General features: G+C 44.5%; 1 protein-coding gene across 8 annotated transcripts in view; it reads left to right on the top strand.

The window, feature by feature from the left end:
- Positions 1-23,062, top strand: part of RPAP3 (RNA polymerase II associated protein 3) — a 319,254-nt gene that overhangs the window by 104,068 nt on the left and 192,124 nt on the right. The window lies entirely within an intron of this gene.

Below are 23,062 nucleotides of genomic sequence, written 5' to 3'. Positions count from 1 at the left end.
GAGTTTTAATCCATTAAGCACCTGATCCAAGTAAGAGCTTGGAATGTTATTGTAGAAATTGACCAGGACAATGTTTTTAAAGGAGCCACCGGTCAAACTAATAAGCTGATAATTTGGGGACCCTGTGATATAAGCTGGTTTTAATCGACATTCTACAGAGATGTAGGTCGAGAGTCCTCCCTTGCTTCTGCCATGGGAACTGGGAGAGGCTGGGGTATGAAAAGTCTGATACCCTAAAAGATGGAGCTCTGTGATGGTCCAAGTTTCCTGTAGGCAGATGATACTATATCGGGAAACAGTTTGAATCCATACAGGGTTAGTCAATTTGTCGAGGAGACCTGCCACGTTCCAAGACAAGAGACTATCACCCTGCAGGAGCTCATCCGTGCCAGTGTTACCTGCCATAGAGTCTATTGCAACCTCAGTAATCTCTGAAGGTTGCAAGAGAATTTTAGAAAGGGAAATATCTCTGTGGGTTGAAAAATTGGAAGGAAAATTAATTGTCAAACAATCAGACAAAGACATTGGCTCTAAAGATGGAAACTGAGGGGCAATGTCAGAAGTTGACTTCCACCCCAAATTGTCCATGGGCAGTGTGTTATTCTTCAGATTAAGGTTGTCAGTTTCTAGGATAGTTGGCAAAATGCTCATGATAGGAAGATTATCAGCCATGAGTCTAAGATTAAGAAGTCAATCCTGTTCGTCCAGACCTGAAAGAGTAACGTATCTGTTTGAAGTTGGAATAGCGAAATGGTGTGCCTCACTAATGGCCCTCGATGGTGGGTGTAAAAAAGTGGGGTTTGACAAGAGGGAGCGGGGATAGAAATAACTTAAGTCAACCGTTGAGATACCCGTACCCCTGCACGGGGTATACCAATCCACTATGTAGGGTAGCACCCTACGATCTCTAAAGTTAATTATGATGACATCGCCCTGAATGTCCTTGGGTCTAGGACCCAGCCATTTCAAACTCCTCACGTGCAATATTTCACCATTAATTTCAGGGGGAAGAGGTCTATTTTGAGTCAGCCAGTATACTACTTTATTTTTGAGTTCCTGGTATCTCTCCGTTTTACCCTGATCAAGCGCTGGAACACCAGTAAGTGTCACTACGTAGGGCGCCGCTTCGGGGGGCAGGTCGATGTATGAACTTTTATCCAGTTTGTAATCCGAAGAAGGCTGCCGATTGATGTTATTACCCAGGGACGCTGCAGGGTTGGATATTTGATCTTCTCTTAAAGCCCCCTTAGCAATGAGTTGTTTCTCTGGTATAGGCAGAGAAACAGGTATATTCTCTATGTGGTTTGATGTATTAGGCTGAGTGGTTGTTTGAATAGAAGGAAGGGGCGTAATAGCCACAGTAGGGTTTTTACATAAATGGGAATTCAGATCGTTATTTAATGCAATAAGTGAGGCATGAGATGCTTCCAAACATGTTAGCTGTATTGCAATGTTCTTAACTCTCTCTATTAAAGGTGAGAGTAAAGATCTTACCAAATGCTCTATGTCAGTCAATAAATTGGAGAAAGGGGAGATGGGAGGCTGTATCGAAAGTGTTGGTGACCTAGTTCGAATAAGAGTCGGTTTAAATTGAGACGTACTTTTGGGCCCAACAGGATGACAATCTTTCCTCCCTTTTAGGTCTCGCGAGCCAAAGGCTCGAAGAGACATTTTATATGTGGGATTTTCAAAGTGCTACCCACAGTCTTTTGGCTGGCCTAAACCTTGAGTGCACGAGATCACATGCACGTGCACAGCTGCTCCTCTGCTCATTGCATTCCCCCCTCCCTTCTCACCCAGCCCTTGGATGCTCTGCTTGATTACTTTCACTTTCGCCCGCTTTGACCCTTGCATTCCCCCCTCCCTTCTCACCCAGCCCTTTGATGCTCTGCTAGCATCTCCCTCCTCCCTGGGCGTGAAGGGAGACAGAGCCATCATGCTTGATTAATGGCTTTTTTATTTTACTGCTTCAACAGAACCAGCAGGCCACCAGTCACCCACTTCAGCTCTGTCAGTGCCCCACGGACTTTCGGTTTATGCTGCTGAAAGAGCATACAGTGAAAAGACTATGTGCCAGCTGATACGTTAAGAGCGTCTCACTCTGGGGCTCTGTTCAGTAATGATGTAGCTTTAAATTAATGTCTGCCTCAATGAGTACTTAATAATGATGAAATACAAGTCAGATAAAAAAACTTCTGCATTTCGGTAGCAACATTATCTAAGAACACAGAAGATCGTATGGCCTGTGGAACAAAGAGTTGTTTTTGTGCGACTTCCTTGTTTAAAGCACATAGTCATGGGCTCTCAATCACATGCATGATCAAACAGGGACATGCAGCTGAAATGTGATAAAAAGTTCCACACAAATTTCACAAAAGAAAACCACAAGGCTTGCGTGCAGATCAAAGACAGTTTATATGCAGCCAAAAAGGATAGTGCTGATCTCAAGGCATATGACTAACTAATTGACTCACTCTCACTGACTCACTCTCTCTCTCATGACTCACTCTCACTGACTCACTCTCACTAATTGACTCACTCTCACAGACTCACTAATTGACTCACTCTCACTGACTCACTCTCTCTCTCTCACTAATTGACTCACTCTCACTGGCTCACTTGCTCACAAATTGACTCACTCTCACTGAGTCACTCTCTCACTAATTGACTCACTCTCACTGACTCTCTCTCTCCCTCATGACTCACTCTCACTGACTCTCTCTCTCTCATGACTCACTCTCACTGACTCAATCTCACTAATTAACTCGCTCTCACTGACTCACTCACTAATTGACTCACTCTCAATGACTCACTAATTGACTCACTCTCACTGACTCACTCACTCTCTCACTAATTGACTCACTCACTGGCTCACTCTCACTGACTTACTCTCACGGACTCACTAATTGACTCACTGAGTCACTCTCTCACTAATTGACTCACTCTCACTAATTGACTCACTCTCTCACTAACTGACTCACTCTCACTGACTTACTCTCACGGACTCACTAATTGACTCACTCTCACTGACACACTCACTAATTGACTCACTCTCAATGACTCACTAATTGACTCACTCCCACTGACACTCTCACTAATTGACTCACTCACTCTCACTGACTCACTCACTAATTGACTCACTCTCACTCACTAATTAACTCACTCTCACTGGCTCACTAATTTACTCACTCTCACTGAGTCACTCTCTCACTAATTGACTCACTCTCACTGACTCACTCTCACTAATTGACTCACTCTCACTGACTCACTCGCTGATTGACTCACTCACACTGACTCACTCTCTCTCTCATGACTCACTCTCACTGACTCACTCACTAATTGACTCACTCACTGAGTCACTCTCTCACTAATTGACTCACTCTCTCACTAATTTCCACACTCTCACAGACTCACTCTCACAGACTCACTCTCACAGACTCACTCTCACTCACTCATTGGCTCACTCTCACTGGCTCACTCTCACTGGCTCACTAATTGACTCACTCTCACTGGCTCACTCTCACTAATTGACTCACTCTCAATGACTCACTAATTGACTCACTGTCACTGAGTCACTCTCTCTCTTATGACTCACTCTCACTGACTCACTCTCACTAATTGACTTAGTCTCACTGACTCACTCACTAATTGACTCACTGTCAATGACTCACTAATTGACTCACTCACTGAGTCACTCTCTCTCACTAATTGACTCACTCTCACTGGCTCACTTGCTCACTAATTAACTCACTCTCACTGAGTCACTCTCTCACTAATTGACTCACTCTCACTGACTCACTCTCACTAATTGACTCACTCTCACTGAGTCACTCTCTCACTAATTGACTCACTCTCACTGACTCACTCTCTCTCTCTCATAACTCACTAACTGACTCACTCTCACTAATTAACTCACTCTCACTGAGTCACTCTCTCACTAATTGACTCACTCTCACTGACTCACTCTCACTAATTGACTCACTCTCACTGAGACTCTCTCACTAATTGACTCACTCTCACTGACTCACTCACTAATTGACTCACTCTTACTGATTGACTCACTCTTACTGATTGACTCACTCACTAATTGACTCACTCTCACTGACTCACTCTCACTCACTCATTGACTCACTTTCACTGGCTCACCATACCACAGGAATGTTCCACAGGCAAATATAAACTTTCTTTACAGTATTCTTGTTGCATCCTTTTGTAGTGTGATCGAAGTATACTACAGTTACACATATAAAGGAATCAAGGCCGAAAGCAAGTACATTAAAATGAAGTAAATATTGCCTACTTGACACTAGAGATGTGGGAAATAGTAACTGTGGTTAATTTATATAATCTATTCACATTAAGTGGCGATTAATGGTTACTTTAGTTACTCTTTTCCCTTGCTCCGTGCCATAAGCAGTGACTTGAAAAAAAGACCACTTATGCCATAGGCTGACTCACTCACACTGACTCACTATCACTGACTCACTATCACTAATTGACTCACTCACTGACTCACTCACTAATTGACTCACTCAGTCACTCTCTCACTAATTGACTCACTAATTGACTCTCACTGACACACTCACTAATTGACTCACTCTCACTGACTCACTCACTAATTGACTCACTAATTGACTCACTCTCACTGACTCACTCTCACTGACTCACTAATTGACTCACTCTCACTGACTCACTCACGAATTGACTCACTAATTGACTCTCACTGACTCACTCACTAATTGACTCACTCTCACTGACTCACTCACTAATTGACTCACTAATTGACTCTCACTGACTCACTCACTAATTGACTCACTCTCACTGACTCACTCACTAATTGACTCACTCACTAATTGACTCACTCTCACTGACTCACTCTCACAGACTCACTAATTGACTCACTCACTAATTGACTCACTCACTAATTGACTCACTCACTAATTGACTCACTAATTGACTCACTCACTAATTGACTCACTCACTAATTGCCTCACTCTCACTGACACTCACTAATTGACTCACTCTCACTGACTCACTCACTAATTGACTCACTAATTGACTCACTCACTGACTCACTCACTAATTGCCTCACTCTCACTGACACTCACTAATTGACTCACTCTCACTGACTCACTCACTAATTGACTCACTAATTGACTCACTCACTGACTCACTCACTAATTGACTCACTAATTGACTCGCTCACTGACTCACTCACTAATTGCCTCACTCTCACTGACACTCACTAATTGACTCACTCTCACTGACTCACTCACTAATTGACTCACTAATTGACTCACTCACTGACTCACTCACTAATTGACTCACTCTCACTGACTCACTCACTAATTGACTCACTAATTGACTCACTCTCACAGACTCACTCTCACTGACTCACTCTCACAGACTCACTAATTGACTCACTCTCACAGACTCACTCTCACTGACTCACTCTCACAGACTCACTCTCACAGACTCACTAATTGACTCACTCTCACAGACTCACTCTCACTGACTCACTCTCACAGACTCACTCTCACTGACTCACTCTCACAGACTCACTAATTGACTCACTCTCACAGACTCACTAATTGACTCACTCTCACAGACTCACTAATTGACTCACTCTCACAGACTCACTAATTGACTCACTCTCACAGACTCACTAATTGACTCACTCTCACAGACTCACTAATTGACTCACTCACTAATTGACTCACTCTCAGACTCACTAATTGACTCACTCTCACAGACTCACTCTCAGACTCACTAATTGACTCACTCTCACAGACTCACTCTCACAGACTCACTCTCACAGACTCACTCTCACAGACTCACTCTCACAGACTCACTCACAGACTCACTCACAGACTCACTCTCACAGACTCACTCACTAATTGACTCACTCTCAGACTCACTCTCACAGACTCACTCTCACAGACTCACTCTCACAGACTCACTCTCACAGGCTCACTCTCACAGACTCACTCTCACAGACTCACTAATTGACTCACTCTCACTGACTCACTCTCACTAATTGACTCACTGACTCACTCACTAATTGACTCACTCTCAATGACTCATTAATTGACTCACTCTGACTCACTCTCTCTCATGACTCACTCTCACTGACTCTCTCACTAATTGACTCACTCACACAGACTCACTCACTAATTGACTCACTCTCACTGACTCCCTCTCTCCCTCTCACTAATTGACTCACTCTCACTGGCTCACTTGCTCACAAATTTACTCACTCTCACTGAGTCACTCTCTCACTAATTGACTCACTCTCACTGACTCACTCTCTCTCTCTCATAACTCACTAACTGACTCACTCTCACTAATTGACTCACTCTCACTGACTCACTCGCTGATTGATTCACTCACTGAGTCACTCTCTCACTAATTGACTCACTCACACTGACTCACTCTCTCTCTCATGACTCACTCTCACTGACTCACTATCACTAATTGACTCACTGTCACTGACGCACTCACTAATTGACTCACTCACTGAGTCACTCTCTCACTAATTGACTCACTCTCTCACTAATTTCCACACTCTCACAGACTCACTCTCACTCCCTGACTCATTGGCTCACTCTCACTGGCACACTCTCACTGGCTTACTCTCACTGACTCACTAATTGACTCACTCTCACTGGCTCACTCTCACTAATTGACTCAGTCTCACTGACTCACTCACTAATTGACTCACTCAATGACTCACTAATTGACTCACTGTCACTGAGTCACTCTCTCTCTTATGACTCTCTCACTGACTCACTCTCACTAATTGACTCACTCTCACAGACTCACTTACTAATTGACTCACTCTCAATGACTCACTAATTGACTCACACTCTCTCTCACTAATTGACTCACTCTCACTGGCTCACTAATTAACTCACTCTCACTGACTCACTCTCACTAATTGACTCACTCACTGACTCACTCACTAATTGACTCACTCTCACTGACTCACTCTCTCCCTCTCACTAATTGACTCACTCTCACTGGCTCACTTGCTCACAAATTTACTCACTCTCACTGAGTCACTCTCTCACTAATTGACTCACTCTCACTGACACTCTCTCTCTCATGACTCACTCTCACTGACTCAATCTCACTAATTAACTCGCTCTCACTGACTCACTCACTAATTGACTCACTCTCAATGACTCAAAAATGGACTCACTCTCACTGACACACTCACTAATTGACTCACTCTCACTGACACACTCACTAAGTGACTCACTCTCAATGACTCACTAATTGACTCACTCTCACTGACTCACTCACTAATTGACTCACTGAGTCACTCTCTCACTAATTGACTCACTCTCTCCCTAATTGCCACTCTCACTGACACACTCTCACTGACACACTCTCACTGACACACTCTCACTGACACACTCTCACTAATTGACTCACTCTCACTAATTGACTCACTCTCACTGACTCACTAATTGACTCACTCACTGACTCTCTCTCTCAATCTCACTAATTGACTCGCTCTCACTGACTCACTCACTAATTGACTCACTCTCAATGACTCACTCTCTCATGACTCACTCTCACTAATTGACTCAGTCTCACTGACTCACACTAATTGACTCACTCTCAATGACTCACTAATTGACTCACTCTCACTGACTCACTCTCTCTCACTAATTGACTCACTCTCACTGGCTCACTAATTTACTCACTCTCACTGAGTCACTCTCTTACTAATTGACTCACTCACACTGACTCACTCTCTCTCTCTCATAACTCACTAACTGACGCACTCTCACTAATTGACTCACTCTCACTGACTCACTCGCTGATTGACTCACTCACTGAGTCACTCTCTCACTAATTGACTCACTCACACTGACTCACTCTCTCTCTCATGACTCACTCACTGACTCACTATCACTAATTGACTCACTCTCACTGACGCACTCACTAATTGACTCACTCACTGAGTCACTCTCTCACTAATTGACTCACTCTCTCACTAATTTCCACACTCACAGACTCACTCTCACAAACTCACTCTCACTCCCTGACTCATTGGCTCACTCTCACTGGCACACTCTCACTGGCTTACTCTCACTGACTCACTAATTGACTCACTCTCACTGGCTCACTCTCACTAATTGACTTAGTCTCACTGACTCACTCACTAATTGACTCACTGTCAATGACTCACTAATTGACTCACTAAATGACTCACTGTCACTGAGTCACTCTCTCTCTTATGACTCACTCTCACTGACTCACTCTCACTAATTGACTCACTCTCACAGACTCACTTACTAATTGACTCACTCTCAATGACTCAGTAATTGACTCACACTCTCTCTCACTAATTGACTCACTCTCACTGGCTCACTTGCTCACTAATTAACTCACTCTCACTGAGTCACTCTCACTAATTGACTCACTCTCACTGACTCACTCTCACTAATTGACTCACTCTCACTGATTGACTCACTCTCACTGATTGACTCACTCTCACTGATTGACTCACTCACTAATTGACTCACTCTCACTGACTCACTCTCACTCACTCATTGACTCACTCTCACTGGCTCACCATACCACAGGAATGTTCCACAGGCAAATATAAACTTTCTTTACAGTATCCTTGTTGCATCCTTTTGTAGTGTGATCGAAGTATACTACAGTTACACATATAAAGGAATCAAGGCCGAAAGCAAGTACATTTAAATGAAGTAAATATTGCCTTCTTGACACTAGAGATATGGGAAATAGTAACTGTGGTTCAAGCATGCAGAGAGCGGGCTTCTTTGCAATTACATTAGAAATGCTAAATTAACAAGTGTCAGCAGGAAACAGACCAGAGGCGCCACTAGGGCAGAAGCCAGACAGAACCATCCTCCTTGATTGCGGTTTCCCCTCAGAGGTGTCCGTGCTGCATATACTTAAGGAGCCTGCGAGGTTAATAAGGTCACATTTAAAATTCTGCTTTGGCTTACAGCGCTTCATATTTCACTGCTCCCACACGCAGGGGGCCAGAAGCAACGGATATGGTGTGATACATAGAAGTAAGAGGGAACAACTGTCAAAATTGAAATGACAAAAAAAGGAGTTTTAATAAAGGCGCGTTGTTAGAAACCTGCATGCCACTGTACAACATAAACGTTACACAAATATACTAAGAAATATACAATTTTCTTTGTACAATATTTCTATAGTGGATTAAAAACTTTAAAGTTTGGTGAATGGGAGCCCCACCATAAATCAGTGTGACTCTGGCCACACCTAACACATGGCTACCCTGCCTCGTCTAACATATAGGAAAACATTTACAAAAAATGCTTTCATTTATTCCAAATTATAAACACTTAATTCTGATAACAGAAATCTACACATTTTTTTCATACGGTACCATACGAAAATGCACCTCCTTATAAACCTTCCGTTTTCCTTCTGCCTACATGGAATGGTCTTTTCCCTGCTCCTATGGGACAGAACAGCAACTTCTCAAGGAGATAGCAATCTTAAGTGCCAGGCCACATGTCTTTTATTATGCTGCCACAGTCTAAACAATTGGAACTTTTGACACCACGCCAGACTTCTTGGGGCAGGGAGGAACTGATAACAGTCAACAGTTGTTCACTGGCTCAGTTACTGCTCACACATTAAGCCACGGGTCACGACAAAGGAACATGCAGCTTTGTTATACCCTACATCCTTATATCCCAACTTTTAAGTGTGCTGCCTCAGTCTCTAACAGAAGTACATTTAAGAAACAATTGCAACATTTCACACCACGCCACACTGCTTGGCACATCTTTCTTTCTTGAAGCACAAGGTGTGAATACATTTAAAACAGACTGAACTGATAGAATAGCCTAAAGGCAGCATTACGTTTTTAGCCAATTACAACGCAGCTTTCTAAAACAAGCATTTGCAAAGCAATATGTATCGCATTTGCGAGAGTTTAAGCTTTTAGCATTGTAAATGACAATGCTTTTATTTATGTTTTAAATACCAAAAAATAAATAAGAGGCATTTTCATATACAATGCCAAGAGCTCAAACTTGCGTAAGTGCGAGACCTATTGCATTGCAAATGCTTGTTTTAGTTGGAGCAGTGAGAATTTTTTTTGCTGTAATCTTAGAGGAAGAAAATTTATTTTTTGCGGCTTTTCTCTTAGGTGTCTTAACAGTGTAAGTTGGGGTTGAGTCCTCGAGGGAAGTACCCATTAATGATTGCAAGTTAGGAGGACTTATGTCGGTTTCCTTTGGGGTGTGCACTATGACTATTGGGTCGCAAGGTTGCACAAGGAGGCCAGCGTCGTTGATTAAATCAGGGTCACTGGTCCTAGTTGGAGGTGAGGGAACCTGTTGTAAGTGGCCCAAAGATGAACGCTTCTGATAAATAGGGTCCAATGATAAGCGGCGTTCCGTAATAGCAATCTCTTGTTCTAAAACGGAAGCGGCCCTGGTAATAAAGTGATCTAAGGTCCCCCTGACTGAGCCCCCCACCATGGAAAGCCTTGGTTTTGTAGGGTGTGTAGCCATGATAATTTGTTGAGTAAGATTGGGACACAAATAAGATGAAGACCAGTACTAACGTACAATGAAGATGATATAACACATATAACTAAGGAACGATGGACAATTATAAAAAACAGCCCCCCTTATGCCCAATGGGAGTCAGTGAGATTGTCAATCACCTGATTCAGGAGCCGCTTGTAGGATATATGTAGCCAACGGCGGGGGGGTGGCCCAGCCCAGCCTCGGTCGGCCTTGGACGGCCGTAGACGGCCCGCCCTTTGCCCGGGCTTAGCCCGGCACGTCCCACGAAGCGGGAGGAGCGAGGTCTCTTAAGGCTGCTGCTGGGAGGAGGGAGGGGCTGTAGGTGGTCACGCTGCCCCCACAGACCTCTGGTCCAAGTACTTCAGTGACCGCTCCGGTCAAAATAGTCCGCACTCCAGCGCTGCGCGTCCCGCGAAGCGGGAGGCGCGAGGTCTCTTAAGGCTGCTGCTGGGAGGAGGGAGGGGCTGTAGGTGGTCACGCTGCCCCCACAGACCTCTGGTCCAAGTAGTTCAGTGACAGCTCCGGTCAAAATAGTCCGCACTCCAGCGCTGCGCGTCCCGCGAAGCGGGAGGCGCAAGGTCTCTTAAGGCTGCTGCTGGGAGGAGGGAGGGGCTGTAGGTGGTCACGCTGCCCCCACAGACCTCTGGTCCAAGTAGTTCAGTGACAGCTCCGGTCAAAATAGTCCGCACTCCAGCGCTGCGCGTCCCGCGAAGCGGGAGGCGCGAGGTCTCTTAAGGCTGCTGCTGGGAGGAGGGAGGGGCTGTAGGTGGTCACGCTGCCCCCACAGACCTCTGGTCCAAGTAGTTCAGTGACAGCTCCGGTCAAAATAGTCCGCACTCCAGCGCTGCGCGTCCCGCGAAGCGGGAGGCGCGAGGTCTCTTAAGGCTGCTGCTGGGAGGAGGGAGGGGCTGTAGGTGGTCACGCTGCCCCCACAGACCTCTGGTCCAAGTAGTTCAGTGACAGCTCCGGTCAAAACAGTCCGCACTCCAGCGCTGCGCGTCCCGCGAAGCGGGAGGCGCGAGGTCTCTTAAGGCTGCTGCTGGGAGGAGGGAGGGGCTGTAGGTGGTCACGCTGCCCCCACAGACCTCTGGTCCAAGTAGTTCAGTGACAGCTCCGGTCAAAATAGTCCGCACTCCAGCGCTGCGCGTCCCGCAAAGCGGGAGGCGTGAGGTCTCTTAAGGCTGCTGCTGGGAGGAGGGAGGGGCTGTAGGTGGTCACGCTGCCCCCACAGACCTCTGGTCCAAGTAGTTCAGTGACAGCTCCGGTCAAAATAGTCCGCACTCCAGCGCTGCGCGTCCCCTAGTAAATGCTACCTCGAATTAAAAGACAGTCCGGCCCGGTCAAGTGAGTCACCATCTGGCAGATGTCCGGGTAATAGGAATGCAATCCTCATTATATGAGAGGCCACAGACTCTTGAGTTGCCCTCCTGTTTTGGCGGCCTATTGGGGCCAGTTCAGCCGCGATAGGTTATTCAGACAATTATTTTTGCTAATAACGTTTGGTGTCCTTTGCAAAGTCTTCACAACCCCCCTGCCCCCCCCACACACACACACGTTCATTTACCTCAGCACCTTAATGTAAAGTTTAACGCCCAACTTTACATTAAGGCGCCACCTGGTGCGGAACATCCAACTGCCGCAGTCGTGCGAGTGCAAGGCTGGCCACAAGAAGTGCACCTGCCACCGGCCCGGCAAGAAGGAGACCTGGCTCTTCTCACGCTTCTCCACGGGCTGGAGCTGTGGATTGCACGCCGACTGGACCGAGCTCACCAACTGCGTCCCTGCCTTGGTGGACAACAAGCGGGAGGAGCAGCCGAGACCGTCCAGGTGAGTCTCATCCGTTGCATCCCGAGAGAGCGGGTCCCGCCGCAGCGCGGGCAGTGTAGCGCCACGGCACCCGGTCTTGTACGAATCTCACAGCAGACGGTCCCGTGGTGCTACTGTGCACCATGGGACACTAATGAAACCCTTGTGCTGAGCGCTGACCCATCACACCATGGAGCACAGTAGACTACATCCCAGGGCCATGCTTTTGCACTGCAGACTCTTGTACTTTGTTTATGTTATCAGTGACAGCAGAGCTATGCTCTTGAATGCTGTTTGACGGAGATCACACCTAGGGCAGAACGGCACGCTGCTGTAGCACCGACACTGCAGAAAGTTGGATGGAAATTCACATCAGTAACGTGCTCTAACAGTGAAAATGAACGAAATGATAGACATCTATGACAGCACAGGGATGTACTTTGGCATATTAGACCAGGAACAGTAAGGTACTCTATCCATCACTGTGCGCCGTCAGCCTAGGCTTCTGTGTTACAGAAATCACACCTACAAGAGCACAGGGCGCTGTTTATGCAAGTAGTAAACAACATACATGATCATGTTCTCACACATTGGAGAAGGATGTGCAGTTACGGATGTTTCACACCATGCATTAATACTATAGAGTCTAATAATGGCCCTACTGGCAGTGGAGCACAAGTGCACACATTTGACCGCATAGGGCCTTGCCCTGCTCCTGCACGTCATATGTTAACTAGACAGCTGCGCAGCGAAAGCGATCTCTATTGTGAAAAAAAACCCACGCCTGCGAGCGGTGCGCGCGCCACAGCGAAACATGTGTCTGGGCACGATAATTAAAATCACATGGGCTTTGGTGCACATAACAGACACCAATAGGCCATGGGTGGAACAATGCGCCCGCCTTTGGCATATTGCGTGCTCTGTTTAAGAAAAACACGCAATCAAAGCCCAATAGTAGAAGCCAAAAGGAAAAGCACATGCACAAGCGTGTGCGATTCCAGGCTCCGTTTTGAAACCCCGGTCAAAAGGACTCTCGCTGCGCAAGCAGTGCTACGCACTGCATTGCTAGGCGCGAGACCTAAAAACGAATCTGGGAAGACAAAAAAACCCAAATAGACAACTTATGGTCAAAGATCTTGTTCAATGCTAAAAGATCAAACACAAGAGCCTTATGGGACCTATTAATGGCCTCTCAAGACCAACAAAGGCAATTCACAACACCTGTGTAACTGCCCAGCCTGGATAACGCACATAACTTCGACCTTTTATATATCACCTGACAAAAGGGTTGTAGCCGTGGAAAAATCTAACCCCTCCCTCGCTAAAGCCTGTAACTCATTGATCCAACCAGTATCAATAAATCTGGTCACACCTGTCCCATCAGTCGAAGTAGCAACTCAAATATTCCAGTTCGAGCCACCACAAGCAACGATCAGGAAACCTAAAGTACTGGGAAGCATTCCAAATGGCAGGATGGCAGTAGACCCACAATTACCCCAATATACATCAGAAAAAACAGCTAAGGTCATTCAAGCGGGCAGACGAGACTGGGCATCAGGCCCAAATGGGATACCACAAGCAATCTATAAACAGGACCCTAACTTTTGGGCCGACCCGCTGTCTTGTCTTTTTCACGAGGTGGGTAATGCAAATAGCCTGCTGGAGAGTGTCAATAATTAACCTGATCCAGCCAGCTATTGAATGATTGCCTTACTTGACTCTGAAGCAAAATACGACGCATCTTTGATTTTATCGGCTCTGCTAGACTTGCTATAGACCAACAACAAAATCCCTCTCAACCAGTCTGGATTCCGCAAAGACGTTCGCACCACTACCAATCGTCTTGCCTTTAGGCTTAATGGCAGATAAGAGTCTACGGCAACAAAAGAGCTCACACCTATGCTTCATAGACTTCAAAGCGGCGTTCGATCGAGTAAACCTAGGCCTGTTGTGGTATAAACTAAGGCAGTGGGGTCTCCCAGAAACAACACTTAGAGCCATACTGCAACTATATACAAATACTTGGATGCAAGTAAAAATAGCTGACAGCAAGAGGCTCGCTAGGAAGATCTACACAAATGCCGGATTAAAACAAGGGTGTGTCTTGGCCCCACACCTGTTCAAGTTCTTCATGGCCGATCTCTCCTCAAAGTTAGATGAGGTTAACTGACATCCACCACGCCTAGGCATTCTGCCAATCACCCATCCATCTTATGCGGATGACATAGTGCTACTAAGCCACACACAAATAGGCCTCTAAAGGGCAATTAATGAACCGGCGCAATTCCCCAAGGGAAACCTGATGGAAAACAATACTTCAAAAACTAAAGCCATGATTATAAGCCGTCCTGGTCAGAAACGTCATCCTGGATAACCAACTCACTTTTCGAAAACACGAGACCCAAACTAAAAAAAGGAAACAGGCTAATATTTGCCTTTTGCTCAATGGCAAGAAATCTAAAAGGGTCCATCGTTCACCCCGCTCTTAGCAGTTATCAAAGCTAAACTCTTGCCCACAGTGGCATACGCAAGTGAAATCCAGTATAGAAAAGACGCAGCAACCCTGGATGCCTTACAAACAAAAGCTTACAAGATAGTATTCTCTCAACCCTGCAACTCCTCACCAGCTGATGTGAGGTTGGAATTTGGGTTGCAGCAGTAGCGCATACAAAGAATGTACATAACAATAAAAACATGGTACAAACTTTGGTTCAATCTGCAAAACTCAATAATCCTTTGTGGAGGGCCCTAGATGATGATCCTGAGCCTGCCTACACTCAGTACCTACAATCATCCATAAAACTCACAAATATCACGGGTCTTTGGCAATTGAATCTTCCATTTTCTTCCTTTCAGCAAACGCTAAAGAAAGTGGCCATAAAGCACTCGCTAATGGAGGACAAAACAAGTTTCAGCAAGCGAGCCCATGCATGGATGGTCTTGCAATCGTATACCAAACTGCAACCGGCAACGTATTTAGGGCAGACGTACTCCCCATATTTAAAAACAAAGTTTTTAGCACTACGTCTTGGCTCAATTACATCAAATGCTGAACAGCCAAGCTGGCAATACAAAGGCCCGATATCATGCAGCCTTTGCGAAGCACTGCGGAGCACTGAAGCAGGACCTAAATCATGCGTCTGCCCTGCCATAAAACCATATAGTCTTCTGTTACTGAAAAAACATTCTAATATAAGAGATATCCGCACCTGTAGAGCAGCAATACTAAAATGTCTTGATCCAAATGACCCACAGCTGAAATGCAACCTAGTGAAATGTTTAACCTTGTATAAAAAATTATTTAAGTCCGGTCTGAGGGGAGACACAAAATAGCACTTCAGAGTCTACATCTCACACAGTGGTTCTCACCGCCCGACTCTACTTTATTGTATCACACCAATATGCTGATAAGTCCAGTGAATTGAGTTGGTAAGCCTAATAGTCCCCTCCGAGTCTGTGCTTCACAAAATAGACTATTTGTTCCACAGTCTTATTTTATCATATCTTGTCGCTTTCAGCACTATGGACAATTGAAGTTTCTCTTTTAAAGTCAGTATAATTATTTTTTTGCTACGAGCATATTGTTATGGTTTTAACTAACTTAAACAATAAAGAATATTTTGACTTTGACTGTGTGGGTCATGCCATGGATGGGCACCAGTGTTGTGATCAGGCATTGTGACTGGATACGGGCCACAGAGTTCTCAGGTGACATGCACACATCCCTGATGCGCAAACCTTCTGATGGTTCGACTCTTCGGAGAGAAGCTGACTCTGCTTTACAGCATTTTAATTACAGCTGTGTTACAGACCACTCTCTAGTGTTAACTTCACCGGTCTGTCAATTTCACCAACAATAATGAAAATTCTGAAATTACTTACAAGGTGTACCTTCTCGCTAGTCTCAGGCCTCGTAACAAGTACAAAACCATCCCTAGAATTTTTGTTGCTCCAGCGGACATGGTGGAAGCTGGTCATGGATGACCCCCAAGGACAACAATCCTGCCACAACAGCTAACACGCCATTCTGATTTACCCTTCGAGGAGCATGCTTAGCCTGTAGGGGGCTGGATTCAATTTTTCCTACATGGCTACAGAAGTACAGCTTCAGATCAGTGGATGCTAAAAAATTGCTCCGAGGGGTTACACCAGTCCCCCTCAACACCCTCCATACCCCCCCCCCGAATCCCATCTGTTTTTTACTAACCCTGGGCGTAGTACTACGTTACGCTTGTGTAGTTTGCGCTACTGCTACGCGAATTGCACGAAGCAGCATCTGTTTTTTACTAACCCTGGGCGTAGTACTACGTTACGCTCGTGTAGTTTGCGCTACTGTTACGTGAATTGCACGAAGCACAGTGCAAAAACGCGGAGCGGGCCTTTTTTGCTTGCTCTCGGTCCTCAACGTCAACGAGCAAAATAACATCCCAGCGAGACTTTTTCCTCTTTCGCGATCAGCAGCATCAGGTTGCCGATAGCGAGTGTGGAAAATAAACCTCCCGGTGAGATTCTCAACATGGGGAGGTCAGGTTTCTCATTGCGAGTGGTCGCGTATGCTCGCGACAAGAAACTACCAGTCCGCGTTGAGAAAGCTGCCGCTCGAGTACAAATCTCGAGCTGCAGAAAATGACCGCTTGCACTGTGCAAGATGCTGTTTGCAATGATTGCACAGTGTGGACAAGCATCCGGCACTGTGCAATCAGTGCGAACAGCATTTTCCCTACCGCACTACGCAGTTCGCGTAGCTCGCATAGTGCGAAGTGCACTTCGCGTAGCATAGAGTAGCGCCACTACGCAAACTACGCCCAGGGTTAGTTTTTACTCGACCTTTGGCAGATAACGCAAGGCCAAACACTTTGGGTCAAAAGGGCCATAGGGAACGTTCCAGAGGTGGAGAAAAGTGATGGGTGTTACTTTTGCTATTTCTTGGTCCAAAAAAAGGATGGCCCTTTCTGAACACCATCTATGAAAGGGCAAATTCAATATGTTCAGTCTTGCCCAGATTCGTTCCGCTCTGAACTCACAAGATTGAATGATGTCCTTGAACCTTCATGGTTCATCCTTTCATGTGCTTGTCCTACAGTCTCACAGACACTACTTTTGGTTTCTAGTGCTGCTGGAACAGTTCCAAGTTGCTGTCTTACCGTTTAACATCACCTCTGACCTTCAGGTGTTTACAAAATCTATATCTGTGGTTGTTGCCCATCTTCACAGGTGTTGGATACATGTATTTCCATACCTCAATAATAGGCCACTGAAGGTTTGCCACTGTTAGTTGTAGACCACCTCAGCGCGATGTTCATTCTTTCATCCTAGGGTTTTCCATGTATGAACAGAAGTCCAATCTTAAGCTTACACAGAAGATTTCCCTCATAGGCCCACCTTGGACATTATGGCATTTTGGACTTTTTAACCCCCTCATTGAGTCCAGAACATGATTCTGATGCTGCTTTCTCAATGTTTGCTTCTGGTGTGGGTGGTTTAGAAGCATATTGAAAACCTGGACTCATGCATTCTACTGGTCTCTAGTACTTGTCATGCCTCCATTTTCAGTGGTCTCAACATCAGGGCTGTCTGTCAGACAACATCCGTATCTAAAGGAAACTGCCTAGGATCTTTGGTAGTGGCGGCTGGACACCAGTCTGTTATGCAGAAGGCAGTTCGCCCTACGCAACCAGTCTTCACAGTAGTGCCATATGAATTGTTTCTGTGTTGGGGCGGTCACCGGGGAGATCAGAGTGAAAACTCCGCATCAGTCTTTCAGAGTTTTGCGTGATTCGTTTGGCCCTGAAAGCCTTTCTCCCATCTAACAAGTGGAGGCCTCTAAAGCTCCTAACAACAACAAGTTTGCCAAGTTGTACAGTGCCAAAAGCACAGTGTGAGGTATTGGACCTTGTGCCGGGAAGGACCTTGGACATGGCTAGGGCTTCATGGAATCTCTCTTGTAGCCAACCATCGGGTGGGAATCCTCAACACCAGGGCGAATGACCTCAAGAGGCAGCACCTGGCAGAACACAAATGGCTTTTTCACCCTGAGGTGTCTCAAAACATCTCCACACAGAAAAACACAGTGTCGGGACTAATGTGCACTGGGGTTTTCACCAAGAGTATTCTTGGGGGATGCATTCAGTTTGCAGTTAGGTGCAGAACCGCTGTATGGCTTTCCACATTTCTATCTTTTGCCCAGAGTTCTGAAGATCAGGACAGATTAGACTTCAGTCATCTTGATAGCTCTGGATTGGGTAAACAACCACAATCGTTTCAGTGTCTGCATATGAACCCTGATCCACCTACCACTTTGGGGGAACCTTCTGTCGCAGCTACAGGGCACAATCCTACGCCTGAATATGTGCAAATAGCACTGCCATGCATGGAGATTGAACTTGACAATTGAGCAGCTTTAACTTCCCTGCTAAAAAAAGTGGCTGCGATTCTTGTAGCTAGATCCCCTTCAACCATACAGGGCAATGGGCAAAACTTGTGGCCTTGGGTGGGGACCAAGCTCCACTCAATGGAGTAGACTCTTTTACCTGATTAAAATAAAAAGGTACTAAGTAATGTTCTGCACACTGTCACCTCCAATCTTTCATGGCTGACCTTTATCTGAGGGTGTGCAAAGTGTAAGATTCCCAACCTCTGCAAGCAGGGGTGGCGCCAAGGGATCAAATAATCATTAAAATGTTGCTATACCTGCAGGTCTAGTGACTTGAATAATCTACTCGACCTAACTGTAATGCGCTTTAACCATAATCTGGTCCAAATTGTGTTATCCTGGGTAAATAATTTATTTCATCGAGTTCCCTTTTTCTTCATTATTAAATATGAGAGCACCTTCAAGTATGTGAGTTCAGCATGTGTGCTGTACAAAAACTCTTATTTTTGATTTAATAGACTAAACATTTGCACCATGTATAATTAAAATCTAGCCAACATGAAAGGTGCACATGACTCTTCCCTTGCCTCTTGATTCATGGCATGCAGGTTTACTGATAAAACTATATAGCGTACAAACAATAATGGGGTAAATTCTAGTTCAGCAAATATTTATCATACGCACATCTACAAGTAATGTGCTCTGATTTGTTTTGATCCTATTAAAATATATGATCACACATTAGAATTAAAAAACAAAAGTGTACAGTCATTTACAAGGTATTTAAATAATTTTTAGAAACAACAATGACATCCTATTGTCTTTTATTGCTAACAGCATAATTGCCAGACAGTTCATTTTACTTTTCTTTGTCTGACTGCAAACTTAGAGGAATTTGGAAGCACAATATCCAGGATAAAAGTAGGAACAATCTGTAAGAAGACATAAGCTGACATCTCACCTCTGCCTTTGAACTCACACCAAATGTAACCAGATATAAAGGCATCTTTATTGTTTTTTCTCTTTCTAAATGATAAGAACGCCTGTTTTTTTGTGAGCTGGAGTATCACGCCGGACCAGACCAGTAGCCCTTAAAAATAGCTCACCCTGATAACATCTGACAGAAAACCCATTGCCCATAGCAAGTGGGTGAGTAGATTTCTCTAGGCCAGGCCTTTATGTGCAGATCTGCATTGTTACTTCGAGAGGTAGTGCGATGTCACAGCAAAGTCCCATAAAATCACCTGCTGGGACGCAAAATCAATTGCTTGGAAAAATCTGACGCTAGCTTGTTTAATTGAGGTCTGGTTCTTCCTTTTGCCTTTCAAAATGTCGCTTGTGGCATTTTGGAAAGAGGTGCAGAGAGATTTGTAAAAGGAACTCACCCTTAAACAAATATCTGGAGAATTCAACTTCTGCAGATGATACAAAGCTATTCTACATCTGCGATGGCTCAATGATTTTAAGAGGTTTCAGGAAAACTGTACGGGGATAATCAAAGAAATGACAAAGATATGTAATAATGACTGTGCAGACTCCCTATCACAAGGACAATAGACCACTGGCCTCCCCAAGGTATCGGACTGATTAGTAATACTCATGAGCCTTAACGCCTCTAAAACGGTCTTGAGGTCTAATGAACGATAAAGCACGGGCTCTGTACTGGCATGGTACCTATAATAGACAAGCACTGTATTTTTCTGCAGTTCGATTTGTAACCTTTTGGTTTCACAGAATTCCCAGAAGAGGCTCAGAACCCTTGAGTTGTTTGCTTTCTTAATATTTATCGGGGATGTACATAATGAAGCCTGCTCCAGCTCTGGGAATGTTTTAGAGATGTAACTAATCCAAGGAATGGCACACCCTTTGTCTAGGCTAAGACAATCCATAATCGCATCTCCAAAGCTGCGCTTGTGGGCTGGCACACACATTAACCAAAAGCAGTAATATGTCCAATTGAACCCTGTCCTCAATGAAGTGCTGGCTTAATTCTGCATATATTATATCACTTGTTTTGGTCGATGGTAAGTGTAAAAGCCTTTGGCATATTAGATTTTCCTCTAACTGAATAGAGGAACTTGTAATGTATCCCCCAATCCACACCCTATACAGAGCAGCTGTGACGCATTGTATACCTCTAAAATAGGCAAAACAGCCCCCTCGATCTTGGGAGACTAAAAATGGCTCCTGCTGAGCTTAAGGCATGAGCTGGTCAGCAGAGGTTACCAGGAGCCCTTAGCATTAAAGATTACTCCCAGATAACTAAAGTCTCTGACACTGTCCAAGGCATGGCTCTTAACGATTATCCTGCGAGTATCAATACTACATGACCCATGTGCCATAAATTGAGACTTACTGTAACTGGTGATCAGGTCTAAACTGTCCATAAAATGGACAAAATGGTTCACCAACACCTGCAAAGCATTAGGGATCGGGGCCACCAGGAGAGCGTCTTCCGCATAGAGCAGAGCGGGCACCTATGTGCCAGCAACTTTGTAAGACCAAAATAGAGGTTAAATAAGGAAAAAGACCATTAATATATAAAATAAAGCGTAGAGGAGCCAAAATGTAACCTTGGTGCATTCTGCGTCTAAGGCCAAATTCTGGGGATACTCCTCCATTAGAGCTCACTCACACTTTAGCAGTCAGATCTAAGAGCATATTGTATAGAAAGTTCACCCATGAAATCTCTACGCCCATGTCCAACAGCCTCAACCACAGCTTTGTCATTTTGACAGAATTGAATGCTGTTGACAGGTCCCTGTCCACATGTTTGGCATCACCTGCCAAACAGTGCCTTACTGTGTACACAAAAAAATGCAAATGGGAATGCTCTTAAAGGAGCATTCTGCTAACATATTAACAAAAATTGCCAGCTCAGTTTTTCTTTCCTCATTGAGTCAACATGTGGATGTAAAACTCATTGAACACTCTTTATACCATGCCTCTTTAATAGAGTTTGCTGTAGATTGAGTTTTATTTGCAGTTCTCTTTGCATAAACTTTGTGAAAAAAGAAAGCAAAATGAAAAGCAGAATGCATTTCGCTCCTACTTGGAGTGGTCCTCCTTTGAACGATAGTTGTAGACTTACTGGTAATAGGACCATTTTTATTTCTAAAACTAATAGTATTAGATCCATATCAGAGGCACCAAAAGCAGCAGTAGTTTCAAAGGGGTCAGCAGTTCTTATAACCCTAGAGGTAGCTCTATCCGTAATGCACATATTAGAGGAATATGTTTGAGCACTCTTTGTAGTTTCTGGTATTTGTATAGTGATTGATTAATAATAGCTGGGGTGATTGCGGTGCTCCAAGCTGTCATAATAGAACTAGTCTTAGTAGCAGTTTAAGTACATTTAGTAGTAGTAATATCAGTCTTAGTTAGAGTTGGCGACCAGCAGTACAACCATTAGTTGTACTTGCTCTACTATAGTTGAACTGTTAATGCTAGTATTAGTAATTGTAGGTACCGTCTCAGTACAGATATTATTTGGAAAGTAGTATAAGTAGCATCAGCATATGTGCCATTAATGCTCTGGTTACCACAACAGAAGGCAGCACTTTTAATGGTCAAGAAGCAGGACCGCTTTGAGATGAGAAAAGGAATTGCGATGAAATGAGACTATGACTTGGTGTAACTGATCTCAAATGTGAATGTAAACTGGAATGGATGAAATTGACCTCAAAAGTGTTGATAGTAGATGAAAAACCCTTCTTTGAAATAAATTATCTCCCTCTAAAGATCTTCATTCAATATGGATATGCTATCTCTTGTTCTAGAAATAAACCATTTGTGTCTTATGAGCTTTGAGGATAAATTGGAAGAATGCTTTGAGTTTTTACTGTGTAGGACAGTTTGAAAGCACAGACAGATATTTTCTTATACGTGTGAAATGAATAATATACTTACATGTAGGATATCGTTGTGGGTTTTATGCTTACCATTGGATTCAGTTTTAACTTGCAACTTCACACAGCAGCAGAAAAGGGTGGTGGTTAGCCCTGCAGTAAGCCATACATTATTGCAATCAAATGGACCACATGTGATACTTGTTAGGAAGAAATTGTTGACACAAAGGGTAAAGTGTCACTTTTTAAAAAAAAAACTACAAACCGGTACAAATTAAGATACATATAGCTACTTTGATTTCAGAAGCTATATTGAAGAGGCTAAGTAATCTGTTTTTGCTGCATTGGAGGTTGTATGCTCTGCTTATGGTTTTAGTATCCATATTGAATTGGTAAAATCAGCCGAAATTTAAATAAAAGTCAATCTATTAACCCCTTCAGCGCGGCGTGGATTTCCGCGCCACGCTGAAGGTTCC

Source organism: Triturus cristatus, chromosome 4_1 (genome assembly GCF_964204655.1).
Source record: "Triturus cristatus chromosome 4_1, aTriCri1.1, whole genome shotgun sequence".
Lineage (NCBI taxonomy): Eukaryota > Metazoa > Chordata > Amphibia > Caudata > Salamandridae > Triturus > Triturus cristatus.
The sequence above is the reverse complement of the archived record's forward strand: the minus strand, read 5'-3'. Positions and strand labels throughout refer to the sequence as shown.